This window comes from Pungitius pungitius, chromosome 10 (assembly GCF_949316345.1).
Source record: "Pungitius pungitius chromosome 10, fPunPun2.1, whole genome shotgun sequence".
NCBI classification, from domain to species: Eukaryota; Metazoa; Chordata; class Actinopteri; order Perciformes; family Gasterosteidae; genus Pungitius; species Pungitius pungitius.
In genome coordinates this window covers 3,226,845-3,241,422 of record NC_084909.1, presented here as the reverse complement: position 1 = coordinate 3,241,422, position 14,578 = coordinate 3,226,845, and positions in this window count along the sequence as shown.

The following is a 14,578-nucleotide window of genomic DNA, read 5'->3' as shown; positions in this document are numbered from 1 at the left end:
CTACCTTAGTACACAGCAACATTTTTCAATGAGATAAGTTTAAGTTTGATGTTAAGTTTGACAAACTTAAGATAGCACATTGAGCGAACGAGTTGACACAACACGTTATCCATTAGTTGAGTATACTCAAAAAGCTTTGCAGCTGATGCTTAACTATTTTAAGTATTGTCAACTTATTTTTTAGCTGGTGTAGCTGGGTGCATTGGTGAATGTGAACAAATGACAAGTCCTCTGAGTGTGAATGAAAACAGCTTCCACTTTATTGCTCTAATGAATATATTTCAGGTTAAAGCTTTATTATAACATGTATCCAGTATAATGTGCAGCTTTGTTTATTTGTGTATATTCATCTCACCGGTAAACAAACACAAATGCTAAAGTTCACACAAAACCATCATACAGACAACTTCATACTGTTAGTAATTTAAAAAGAGAGGCACGTGTTCAAAAATTGGAAGATGAATAAAGACCTTGCTTGCTCCAACCCTTCACATGCACTCTCCCTTTCTCTTCATCTCCCACATACACCATTTAAGGCAGTTATCAGGATCATAATAACATTCATGGATGTAATACTTGACGGGTGGACATGGGGACAGAGAGCAGGACTCAGGGGGGACGAGAGGAGGACGACTCTTAGACATCACTGATGCTTGATGCTCAAACAGTCAGTTGATGGACAATGTTTTTCCTCATATTGAATGTTTTAATGTGAAGATGTCGGCCATATTGTTACAGAAGATAATTGTTTTTGTTGCTTACATATTTTATATTTATATGCATGTATTTGTATGTATATATATATATATATATATTAACAAATGGGCTACAACTTCATCCCTTTGTTTCATTGTAACAATAAATGATCATTGAATTTTTAAAACAATATTTAAACCAGTTTTTCACAGATCCATGAAAAAGAGGAAGTACAGACATTATCATTCCAGTTTCTTTCTGAGTTCCACCTTAAAAGTATTTCAACACAGTCCTCTTTACCTCCATTGTCATCAGGTTGAACTGGATCAGGTGGAGCGCCCCAATACCTAAGAGATGGAGAGATGGTGAATCCTCAAAACATTTAAAAAACATTTGAATTCAGCTTCAAATTATTTTTCAACTAAACTTGTGTATTCATATACATTTAGTTAAATTCATTTTTTTGTGTAGTGCACCAATGCTGGAAGTCTCATTTTGGTTTTACTAAAATGAATGTTAGTAAATGTTGTTGTGTCTTACGCTCCAGCCAGTGGAGTTCCATCAACCCATTTCCAGGTGCCCTCCATCTCTTTGTCACTCAAACCAATCCAAGCACGATCTTTGGCGATGCTTGAGAGGAATTTCTGTTTAAGGTAAAAGCATAGAAGGTAGGTATTCATGTTTCATTTTGATAAATATTATTAATGCAGTTTACAGGGATTAATCTAAACAATCTGATAAGAATTACCTTAAAATATGTGTAACCCTTTTACAACCAGCTCGTGTATTATAACCCACCTTATGTTGGAAGATGAAGCCTTAACTCTTGTGGTAAAATTCACATTTCAAATTGTAAACATCACCAATAAAACCAACGCAGGATCTCAGTGTTAGAAAATGTATTAGCAACAGCAAAATACACATCCAAACCTCTCTCAAAAGAAAAAACCAAGAATATAGAAAAAAAACAAAAACAGGGTGTAGTTTCCCTTTCTCAAATGTCTAAGTTTAGTGTGAGTGAACTCTTGGTCTATTATTGTTGGCGCGCTTTAGTTGGAGCTCATAGAACCTTCCTATTGTACGTCCTCTGGCAGCGGCGACCGCAGCGTTAGCCTAGCTCCAGCTAGCCAACCCGAAGTTTCCTCGTGCTCACCAAACACAAACGGTGCGCAGTCCGACTCACACCGACTCTGGACTTGCGGGTCAACCACGGCTCACAGTCTGTCTGTCACGGTTTGGCCTCGCTTCCTGTTTTAGTTTGAAGTTTCATGTCTCTTGTGGTCCTGGGTTAACTTCACTTCCTGCCTTGTCTTGTGATTGCGTGATTGTCTCCACCTGTGTCCAATCACCTGCACCTCCCTTGTGTATTTAAGCCCTGTGTGCCTGTTGTCCTTTGTCGCGTCATTGTCTATATGTCCCTCGTCGTTGGAGCACGTTATTAGTTTGAGAATAAAGAGCACTTTTGATTGAAAAACTCTGCGCCTGAGTCCTCACTGCATCCTGCCCCGGCCGAAGTGTGACACTGTCACTCACGACACTCCACGCCGATGGCACACGCAGTCCCGGCGTTTTTCACGTGTCGCGTCTTTTTTCTATTCTTTCCCTCCCGGAAATGTAACACCGCCATCATGAACTCGCACGGACGTAATAAAATTACAAATATAAAAGAAGTTATATTTTTTTAAGTCACCCATCTTAAACCTAAATTATTTACACATTTTAACATCTCCACATCAAACAACTATTTATGTAAACTTGAACTACACCATGAACTGGCATTTTTATCTTTCACCCATGAAAATAACAAATTAAATACCACTGATATTTCAGAGTATTACATATGGAATATTGTTAACATTACAACCAATAAAGATTAAATATTCAGAATGTTCTTTCATGGTCTATTTGACTCCAAATGGACCATAACTTACTAAATGAACATCATGCTGTAATAAATAAGACTTGAAACTAGATACTTAAAGACCATAAACTCAGTCATTTTCTGATACACTAGATCTAAACAAAAAGTAGTTTCTACCTGTTCTTGAGGAGAGTCTATGATCACCAGATCTGCTCCGTTTGCTCTGCAGTCTGTTCTTGCATTAGTCCAGGAATCAACCCGTGTAGAGAAAAGATAACAGGAACAACTGAACATCTTCCACCCTTCAGGACACGTTTTGTCTGTAAAAAACAAAGACTGCAACAATCAGACAATCACCACACACTAAACATGACAAAGTGGTGGGTTTTGTGTTTTTGTTCACGTTATTTTAACCTACAGTTTTACATCTTTGAACTGTTGGACAAGATAAATGATAATAATAATAAATGAAAATAAAGAAAGGGTTTTTTAAACGTTTATTTTACTAGTGTTATTCTGATGTTCTTTAAAACATTAAAGATAGTTGGATTTAGAAGGAACCCAAAGACATAACAGTTCAAGCATAACGCAGTTATTATCTAACAAAATATATCATATTATTGTATGTATTATAAATGAGTTCTATTTCAGCTAACTAACTATTTAATCTCCCATATCCACACTTTTAATTGCATTTTTTAAAATTTATATAATAAACGTGAGATAAACGGGAGACTCAGAATTAAGATTTTCATACCACAAAACTGCTTCTCTGCCATATTTAAATCATAACATTTGAACTAAAACTTTGACTTTCAGCTCTGAATTAGATGCAACCAGCACTAGGAAAGAGTGACATGCAAACGTCGTTTGCTTAAATAAAGTTTGGACAGGACTGACAGACTGTATAATTCACAGAGAAGATATTATATATATATAAAGAATCATGACTCAGCAGAACACACAGACCAGCACTCACTCTGTTTGCACAAGAGCTGACGTCTGTCCTTCTCTTGGGTCAGTGCAATGAAGTTGTCCATCAGTGCAATGAAGTTGTCCATCAGTGCAGTGAAGTTGTCCTTCAGCTGGTCTCTCTCTGCAGACACTGAGGACAGCTTGTCTCCACTGACCCGGAGACGCTCCGTCAGGTTGGCTTTGATGATGAAGGAGAGTTCTGCAGCTGATGCAAAGAGTAAAATGTACAGAATCATGTTGTTTGGTATGTTAAAAAAAAGTTTGGACAGGGCTAAAAGATTGAACATATAGTTCACAGAGCAGATACAATATACATTTATATGTACATATATGTATAAATAATTTAAATACACACAGACCAGCACTCACTCTGTTTGCACAAGAGCTGACGTCTGTCCTTCTCTTGGGTCAGTGCAGTGAAGTTGTCCTTCAGTGCAGTGAAGTTGTCTTTCAGCTGGTCTCTCTCTGCAGACACTGAGGACAGCTTGTCTCCACTGACCCGGAGACGCTCAGTCAGGTTGGCTTTGATGGAGGAGAGTTCTGCAGCTGATGCATGCACTGAGTCATGAAGACATTAATTATACACTACATCACTGTTTGTGTCTATATTACAAAAACATCTCATGATCTTTTCACAGACAATATAAAGATACTGAGCAAATGTTGTCTTGACAACCAGGAACCTGAACTCTTTTATATCTCAGGTTGGATGAAGATCAGACTCACAGTGAACACCGAGTCCGACGAGTCCAGCCAGCAGGAGGACACTGAGCAGCCCCAGAGAGACAGCAACAGCTCCATGAGGTCTGCTCCTTGGGCTCCTGGGACCTGGACACAGTGAAGACCAGTCAACACATTGGTCAGGAGAAGATGCACAGACTGATCATTCTTACCTGGGGCAAGTGTTGAAGGTCTTATGGAAACCTGAGGCTTGTTGTATTCAACGTTAGCGTAGATTTCCTCCATCGCTGTGAAGACGAGCAGCTGTCAAATGATCAACGTGATGCTGCTTTCAGCTTATGAATAATGGGACTTTTGAGGAAGTTTCACTTAATAGATATATATAAAATAAAGCAGAAGTGCTGAAATTAAGTCTCCTCTCTGTGCTCTCAGAGTTCAGATCAGTAAGCAGGGATCAATACAATAAAGAATACACTTTATATAACTACACACCTGTTCACACTCTCAGCTGTCTGATTGGTCATAGAGTTGACAGATTTATCATATTTAACATATAAATCCTCCATTACTGTTGATAGGATATTCTCTATTTCCTACAGAGTCAGAGCTGCAGCATCAACTTACACCAACAAGAGAAAGTCACAATTCTGCTTTGCTTTTTCAAGGTTCCAATTCTGTTAAACCTCAAACCTCAAAAGCAGCACTTCCCTCTAACCAACAGGAACATCGGGACAACAATTCCTTAATTGGTCAAGTGCTGAAATTTATCTTTGTTTTCTTAGTCTCGTGTTGGTTGTGTTACAAACAGGCTACAACTTAACTTCATTGTTGCACACTGACAGCAAACATCCTTGAACCCTTGAGACTATATTAGAATATTGAACCAGTTGTCCACAGATCCGATGCAGAGAGTCAGTACATCGAACATCATTCCAGGTTGTTCCTGAGTTCCTGGTTTCAGCCCAGTCCTCCTTCCCGTCAATGTAGACAAGTATTTGTATAAACTTAAATGAAGACAATATAAAGATGGAATACACAACATCCTCTTCATTTAAACTCCTAAATATTCTCGATAGATAGATAAATATATACTATATTAATCCCAAGAGGGGAATTTGTGTGTAAAAATAGCAATTCAGTAATTCAAATGAAAAATGCACATTACATAAACAGTACAATAAAATATCAGAGGAGAACATATTTAATTAAATTAAGTTGAAAGTTGAATAAAAGTGTACATAGTGGGGTGTATTAGGTATGAAATTAAATCAGAAAATGAAATTAAGACAGCGGTGCGGTGGTAATTAGGATTTAGCCAGAGGTGATTATTACAGTAGAAGGTGTCAAAGAAGTGGATGAAGTCAGTGTGGAGGAATCATCACGTGTAGAGAGAAGATAACAGGACCAACCTCCACCCTTCAAGACACCTTTTCTCTGCAGAAACAAGAATCTTAAGGTCACACAAGAGTCCTTAAAATGAGGAAGTTGTGGCTTGTGTGTTTTCGTAGATGCCCTGTTTTCAGAACTGAACCCTTTAGCAGCGAAGTGTCACCACGACACACATGGCTTTATTTTAGTGTTCTGTTCTGCATCTCTGTGACCAACATGCGTTACTTACTACCAACTAACAGAGAAGTGGTCAAAAGGAAGTGATGAAGCAGCATTTCTATCTCTCTTCAAGCAGCCACTTAAGGCTGGAACACGCGTCTGTTTCTGGGTGAACGGACTCGTTTCACTTCATGGTTCTCAAAGGTTTGGACGTGTCGCAAAGCATTTCACCTCCAGACAAACAGGTGGAAAAAGGTGTATCGTCGAAGACTTCCTAGAGAGTGACTTTGTGCGTGGAAGTCGTTGGTTTGTTTATTTATTCATCAGAGACTTTTTTGCCTCGTGCATCACCACTGCTGCTTTTAAAGGGACATATTTGCTATCCGTTGGCTCGGAGGACACATCCGATCTATTCTATGAAGGCCTGCATATCCCATCATGCAGTGCGGGCCGACGAAGTTTTGATTTACTGTAAACCCCACCCTACAGAACCTGACCCAGACTGTCCCCCCTCACCTGAACCTCTCTGGGACCTCAGTCCCTCCCCCCGTTTCTTATGAACATTAATGTACCAACAAACTTGGCACTTTGTTTAGCTGTCTTGTGTACAGTAATTGAATGACTTATATAACATGTGTTGATTTATATTGCAGTTATTGATCTAACATACTAATACAATATAAGTCATTTCAAATAACACAAAAACTACAATTATAACACTATCACATGTATTATAATTTCTACATCTGCAGCTCTTTTGCTTAAATCCCTAACAGTTGACAGGTTTATGACATTCTACATTTACATGAATCCTTTGTTCCTTGAGCATCAACTTACACCAACAAGAGGTGCTAATGTGTCCTTCTTTTAAGTCACAACTTTGTAATATCCTATGAATAATATCTAATTAGACACAATCTACAATCCAACACTAGTTATCACGCATATTATTATTTTACCTGCTCGGTGTGATCCGGCCGTAGTTATTAGTGATGCATGAACTTTTACATGTAGATTTCATTTAATGGCCTATCTTCCTAAATCAAATGGAATAGGAAGGTTTCCTTCTATCTGAATCTAGAAGTTTTTCGAGTTTTGAGGCTTTAACTTTCATGCCCAGCAGGTTGCTAGGCAACGGGAGTCTCCTTTCAGAGGACGCTCGGTTCAGACTATGCGGCCGTTGGAGGACACGGGTCCATTGCACAGGCTGAGTCCTCATGAGGACGCAGTCCACCAAATGAGACCCAGCCACAGGTTGGTGAGTGTCCATGACCCACAATCAACACTTGATTCAGAGAGTAAAAAGACACCTGCATGCAGGTATTTACATGGAACACTTGATGGAGACCTTCTCTCACCAAACAGGAACGGACTGAGAGCCATCCCTAGAATGGACAAGTCCTGAAGCCATTTTCATTACATAGAAGTACACATGCTGCATTATGCTACTTGTTAGGTGGACTGTATTCTAGTAGTTATTGAGGGACATGAGGAGATGTTCATACTAGCTGGGTGCATTGGGGAATGTGAACAAATGACAAGTCCTCTGAATGTGAATGAAAACAGCTTCAACTTTATTGTTCTAATGAATATATTTCAGCTTACTGCTTTATTATAATATGTATCCAGTATAATGTTCAGCTTTGTTTATTTGCGTTTATTCATCTCACCAGTAAACAAATACATGCTAAAGTTTACACAAAACCATCATATAGACAACTTCATACCTCCAACCCTTCACATGCACTCTCCTATCTCTTCATCTCCCACATACACCATAAAGGCAGTTATCAGGATCATAATAACATTCATGGATGTAATACTTGACGGGTGGACATGGGGACAGAGAGCAGGACTCAGGGGGGACGAGAGGAGGACGACTCTTAGACTTCAATGATGCTTGGTGCTCAAACAGTCAGTTGATGGACAATGTTTTTACTCACATTGAATGTTTTAATGTGAAGATGTCGGCCATATTGTTACAGAAGATAATTGTTTGTTGCTTACATTGTTTGTAATGAAGATCCAATAAATGTTTTACAAGAATGTGCTTTTTATTTTCTTTTTGTTACAAATGGGCTCCAACTTCATCCCTTTGTTGCATAGTGACAAAGAACTAGAAAATTCCGCAGTAATTTTAAGAGTGTGGCCTGGGCTACCCGCAGATGCCTGTGCCCCCCGCCCCCCACCTCCCGTAGTCTCCCGTGTTCTGAGCAAGGTGAGTTGCCACTGAGATTCCATTTTGGAACGCTTAACTACAAAATGAAACAGGAAAGCAAAGCCGTGACAGTATGAAAAGTACTGATTTGTGAGCCTAATCTATAGAGGTGGTATCTAACAGCAGACCTGTGACTTCACAGAGTGACAGTCTTTGTTTTTTTGGAGAGTTACTTCTAAACTTTTGTACGGAAGCAGAATAATAAAGAATAATAATAAGTATGAGAGATTACAATGATTTCAATGATCATTGAACCTTTGAAACTTGAAATATTAAACCAGTTTTTCACAGATCCATTTCAGAGGGTTACTACACTGTCTATCGTTCCAGTTTTTATTTTGGTTCCAGCGGAAAAGAATTTCAACACAGTCCTCTTTACCTCCAGCGTTGTCAGGTTGAACCACTTCAGGAGGACCGCCCCAGTACCTAAGAGAAGAGCTGGTGAATGTTCAAAGGATTTGGCCAAAAAACTTAATTCTTCTTAAAATGATATGTCAAGTAAACTAAACATGTGGATTCCTATTATCCAAGTTGTCTTACGCTACAGTCAGTGGAGTTCCATCAATCCATTTCCAGGTGTCCTTGCTCGTTTCACTCAAACCAATCCAAGCACGATCTGTCTTCAAACCTGTGAGGAAAGTCTGTTCAAGATAAGCATAGAAAGTAGTTATTTGTGTTTCATTTAGGTAAATATTAATTATTCAGTTTACAGTGATTCATATTAACAGTCTAAAACAAATTCACTGAAAAGGTCAAAAAATGGAATATTATCATCATTGCAGCCAATAAAGATGTAAATGTTCTATCACAATGTGTCAGTATTTGTATTGTAATGGCAAAAATATATGTAACTCTTCTAAAATACTTCATTTGTATAACCAGTTTATTAATTGCAAGTGCTAAGATAACAAAGGCCATGGTATAAGAAGTGTTCCACACTGATAAATGTCCCCAGCGTCCTAGCTGTAGAGACTAAACAAAGTAGGTCATAGGTGTGTAACCAGATTTGTTTTCAAGTGTTGGGAGGGCGAGGCCATGGTCAAAGAACTGATGTGTCTTAAATGGATTAGGAAGAGTTTCTTTAAATCCAGATTAAAGATGTCTATGTCTCCCTTGAATTGACAATTTCTGCATTTGGGAATTCTTAAAGACATCCGTAAACTGCACTGACAATTTCATTCTATTTGTAATCTCTTAACTTTTTTATGCTTTTATGACTGTTTTTCTTGTATCTTTCGATCACGGTACTTAACCGTAAATCTCCTAGCTTAATGTTTGGATGTTTTTAATGGTTTTAGCACTTTGAGTTGCCTTTTAGTTTAAATGTGACGTAGAAATAAATTTGCCTTGCTATGCTTTGCCCAGACTATGGGACCAGAGGAGTTACCCCCTGGTGGTCACTAGAGAGAATGCAGTTTAAAGACAAATTGGCTTTGAATGTCAAAGCAGGAGTTTGTCTCCATGAAAACAGAATAAAACAAAAAGAGTTTTCTACCTGCTCTTGAGGAGAGTCAATAATCAACAGATCAGCTCCTTGGTCTCTGCAGGCCTTTCTTGCATTTGTCCAGGAATCAGCCCGTGTAGAGAGAAAATAACAGGAACAACTGAACATCTTCCACCCTTCAGGACACGTTTTCTCTGTAAAAAACAAAGACTGCAACAATCAGACAATCACCACACACTGAACATGACAAAGTGGTGGGTATACTTCCATTTTTTACCTACATTTTTACATCTTTATACTGTTGGACAATCAGAAATAAAAATGACGAAAGAGTTAAAAAAACTGACAAAACTGACGTCATGTATTTCATGTATAACCCTTACACACATCTGCAATACTCCAGCGGAGGACAATTATTAGGCTGATATGTGGTAACACACATGCAGCAGAATGACAAGGCACATTTCAACAACAAGGCAAATTAGTGCTTCACTTAAAACCATTAAAAACATCGAAAACTTTCAGCTTTAAAATTATATGCAATCAGCAAAAGGAAAGAGTAAAAAGAACATAAATCATAACTGTGTTGTTTGGTATGCTTAAATAAAGTTTGGACAGGGCTAAAAGACTGTTCACAGTGCAAATACAATATACATATATATGTATGAATAATTTAAATACACACAGACCAGCACTCACTCTGTTTAAACAAAAGCTGAAGTCTGTCCTTCTCTTGGGTCAGTGCAGTGAAGTTGTCCTTCAGTGCACTGCAGTTGTCCTTCAGTGCAGTGAAGTTGTCCTTCAGTGCAGTGAAGTTGTCCTCCAGTGCACTGCAGTTGTCCTTCAGTGCAGTGAAGTTGTCATTCAGTGCAGTAAAGTTGTCCATCAGTGCAGTGAAGTTGTCCTTCAGCTGGTCTCTCTCTGCAGACACTGAGGACAGCTTGTCTCCACTGACCTGGAGACGCTCCATCAAGTTGGCTTTGATGGAGGAGTGTTCTGCAGCTGATGCAAAGAGTGAAATGTACAGAATCGTGTTGTTTAATATGTTAAAATGAATTTTGGACAGGGCTAAAAGACTGAACATATACTTCACAGAGAAGAAACAATATACATTTATTAGGGCCGTGACTTAATTACGATTAATTACACAAAAAAAAATTACGCATTTTTACACTTTTTTTTGCACCGCGGAACGTTTCTCACTGGATGAGTTTCGGCCGACCGATTATACTGGAGCACCAACTAGCGTTCATTACTTCAGACAACAACAAACCACAGTGAACATGAACGAAGAACCTGACGAGTATATTCATATGACCGTGTGTATTATTATAATAAACACATGGATGGAAGCGTCGATAGGAGCGTGGTTGTGTGCAAGCTATGCAACAAGGAATTCACATTGAGCCTCAAGTATCACCTCAACGCAAAACAATTAGCAGCTAGCGTGGACGTTAGCCCGACTCCGAGTACAAGGACCCACACCCAACCCACACTGCACCAGATGACTGGTTTAAGGACTAGGGTAACTAAGTCCACGTCTGAAAAAATAACCAATGTTCTGAATGAAAGTATTGGTCTACTTAAAAAAACCTAGTTTACAGAAGGTCTACTTACCTATAGGCTACCTGAATTTCTGAAAGTACTATATTTCTAAATATGCTATTGCTACACTGGAATTGGTTGAACAAAAATAAAAATCCATGTGGAAAAAAATGACTTCTCACTGTTCTCACGTCAAATATTTGTATGTATAATATGTGCGATTAATTTCGATTAATTAATTACAAAGGCTCTAATTAATTAGATTAATATTTTTAATCAAGTCCCGGCCCTAACATTTATATGTATGAATAGTTTAAATACACACAGACCAGCACTCACTCTGTCCCAACAGGAGCTGAAGTCTGTCCTTCTTTCGGGTCAGTGCAGTGAAGTTGTCCATCAGTGCAGTGAAGTTGTCCTTCAGTGCAGTGAAGTTGTCCTTCAGCTGGTCTCTCTCTGCAGACACTGAGGACAGCTTGTCTCCACTGACCTGGAGACGCTCCGTCAGGTTGGCTTTGATGGAGGAGAGTTCTGCAGCTGATGCATGCGCTGAGTCATGAAGACATGAACACATGAAGACATGAATACATAAATAAATGATTCAATACATCACTTTTGGGTCCTATTTTACAAAAACATCCCATCACCTTATCAAAGAGAATATAAAGATACTGAGCAAATGTTGTCATGACAACCAGGAACTTGAACTCTTTTATATCTCAGGTTGGATGAAGATCAGACTCACAGTGGACACCGAGTCCGACGAGTCCAGCCAGCAGGAGGACACTTAGCAGCCCCAGAGAGACAGCAACAGCTCCATTAGGTCTGCTCCTTGGGCTCCTGGGACCTGGACACAGTGAAGACCAGTCAACACATTGGTCAGGAGAAGATGCACAGACTGATCATTCTTACCTGGGGCAAGTGTTGAAGGTCTTATGGAAACCTGAGGCTTGTTGTATTCAACGTTAGCGTAGATTTCCTCCATCGCTGTGAAGACGAGCAGCTGTCAAATGATCAACGTGATGCTGCTTTCAGCTTATGAATAATGTGACTTTTGAGGAAGTTTCACTTAATAGATATAAATAAAATAAAGCAGAAGGGCTGAAATGAAGTCTCCTCTCTCAGAGTTCAGATCAGTAAGCAGGGATCAATACAATAAAGAATACACTTTATATAACTGCACACCTGTTCACACTCTCAGCTGTCTGATTGGTCATAGATTTGACAGATTTATCATATTTAACATATAAATCCTCCATTACTGTTGATAGGATATTCTCTATTTCCTACAGAGTCAGAGCTGCAGCATCAACTTACACCAACAAGAGAAAGTCACAATTCTGCTTCTCTTTTTTAAATGTTTCACTACAAAAACACTCAACGTTCTAAATCTGTTAAACCTCAAACCTCAAAGCAGCACTTCTAACCAACAGGAACATCGGGACAACAATGTCTTAATTGGTCAAGTGCTGAAGTTTATCTTTTTTTCTTAGTCTCGTGTTGGTTGTGTTACAAACAGGCTACAACTTAACTTCATCGTTGCACACTGACAGCAAACATCCTTGAACCCTTGAGACTATATTAGATTATTGAACCAGTTGTCCACAGATCTGATGCAGAGAGTCAGTACATCGAACATCATTCCAGGTTGTTCCTGAGTTCCTGGTTTCAGCCCAGTCCTCCTTCCCGTCAATGTAGACAAGTATTTGTATAAACTAATATAAAGACAACATAAAGATGGAATACACAACATCCTCTTTATTTAAACTCCTAAATATTCTAGATAGATAAATAATTATATACTTTATTAATCCCAAGGTGGGGATTTGTGTGTAATAATAGCAATTCAGTAATTCAAATGAAAAATGCACAATACATAAACAGTACAATAAAATATCAGAGCAGAACATATTTAATTAAACTACGGTGAAAGTTGATTAAAAGTGTACATAGTGGGGTGTATTAGGTATGAAATTAAATTAGAAAATGAAATTAAGACAGCGGTGCGGTGGTATTTAGGATTTAGCCAGAGGTGATTATTACAGTAGAAGGTGTCAAAGAAGTGGATGAAGTCAGTGTGGAGGAATCATCACGTGTAGAGAGAAGATAACAGGACCAACCTCCACCCTTCAAGACACCTTTTCTCTGCAGAAACAAGAATCTTAAGGTCACACAAGAGACCTTAATATGAGGAAGTTGTGGCTTGTGTGTTTTCGTAGATGCCCTGTTTTCAGAACTGAACCCTTTAGCAGCGAAGCGTCACCACGACACACATGGCTTTATTTTAGTGTTCTGTTCTGCATCTCTGTGACCAACATGCGTTACTTACTACCAACAAACAGAGAAGTGGTCAAAAGGAAGTGATGAAGCAGCATTTCTATCTCTCTTCAAGCAGCCACTTAAGGCTGGAACACGCGTCTGTTTCTGGGTGAACGGACTCGTTTCACTTTATGGTTCTCAAAGGTTTGGACGTGTCGCAAAGCATTTCACCTCCAGACAAACAGGTGGAAAAAGGTGTATCGTCGAAGACTTACTAGAGAGTGACTTTGTGCGTGGAAGTCGTTGGTTTGTTTATTTATTCATCAGAGACTTTTTTGCCTCGTGCATCACCACTGCTGCTTTTAATCGCCTTTTTTTCACGGACATATTTGCCCCGTATTTTCCTCCACAACTTTGTTCACCCCTCAACCGGAAAACTGCGTCCATGAATTGGACACCATCCGCGCGTCCTTATAGTCCGCCAATGACGGGTTGTATCATATTTACGGATTTCTTCCGACAAAACTTATTTTAATAATGGCGGAATTATGCTATGAAACAGGAAATGTGAGACTCCGTAAAGGATGTTTTTAGCAGACCTATCACAGCCTTGTGGGCTCCGTGATCTCGCGGAGCTGTTGACGCAATTCTAGAAAAATGGGTCGACACACGCAAGCATGCAAGAGGGGTGAAAAGGCAGCAAGGAGCCCTTGCGTCTGCGTGTCCTTGCGTTTCCCTGAAAACGCAGAAGCATAAACTAGGGTTTACGCAACTTCAGGGTCATTTCACGCACAAGCAAAAGGCACTAATCCAATCCAGCCAGTGTCTCAATGGGTCCGCTGATTCCTTTTAGGACGCAATCTTAGACCTCATACGTCACTTCGGATGCGACTCAGCCCTCCTATCCGTTGGCTCGGAGGACACATCCGATCTATTCTATGAAGGCCTGCATATCCCATCATGCAGTGCGGGCTGACGAAGTTTTGATTTACTGTAAACCCCAACCTACAGAACCTGACCCAGACTGCCCCCCCTCACCTGAACCCCTCTGGGACCTCAGTCCCTCCCCCCGTTTCTTATGAACATTAATGTACCAACAAACTTGTCAACTTGTTTAGCTGGTGCACTTTATCTTTATTTTTATTTCTAATTTTATCTTTGTTTCTTCTTACTTACTAACCCATAGCTTTAGCGTACTAACCCATAGCATATATTTTATTATACTTTTATTTTATTTTTATCTTATTGCTGCACTATGTTGTCGTTATTGTACTGTCTTCCGTCATGCACCAACCGCAAAGTCAATTTCCATGGGGTCTAAACCTCTGGACAAAGGAACCGCTGTCTCCCC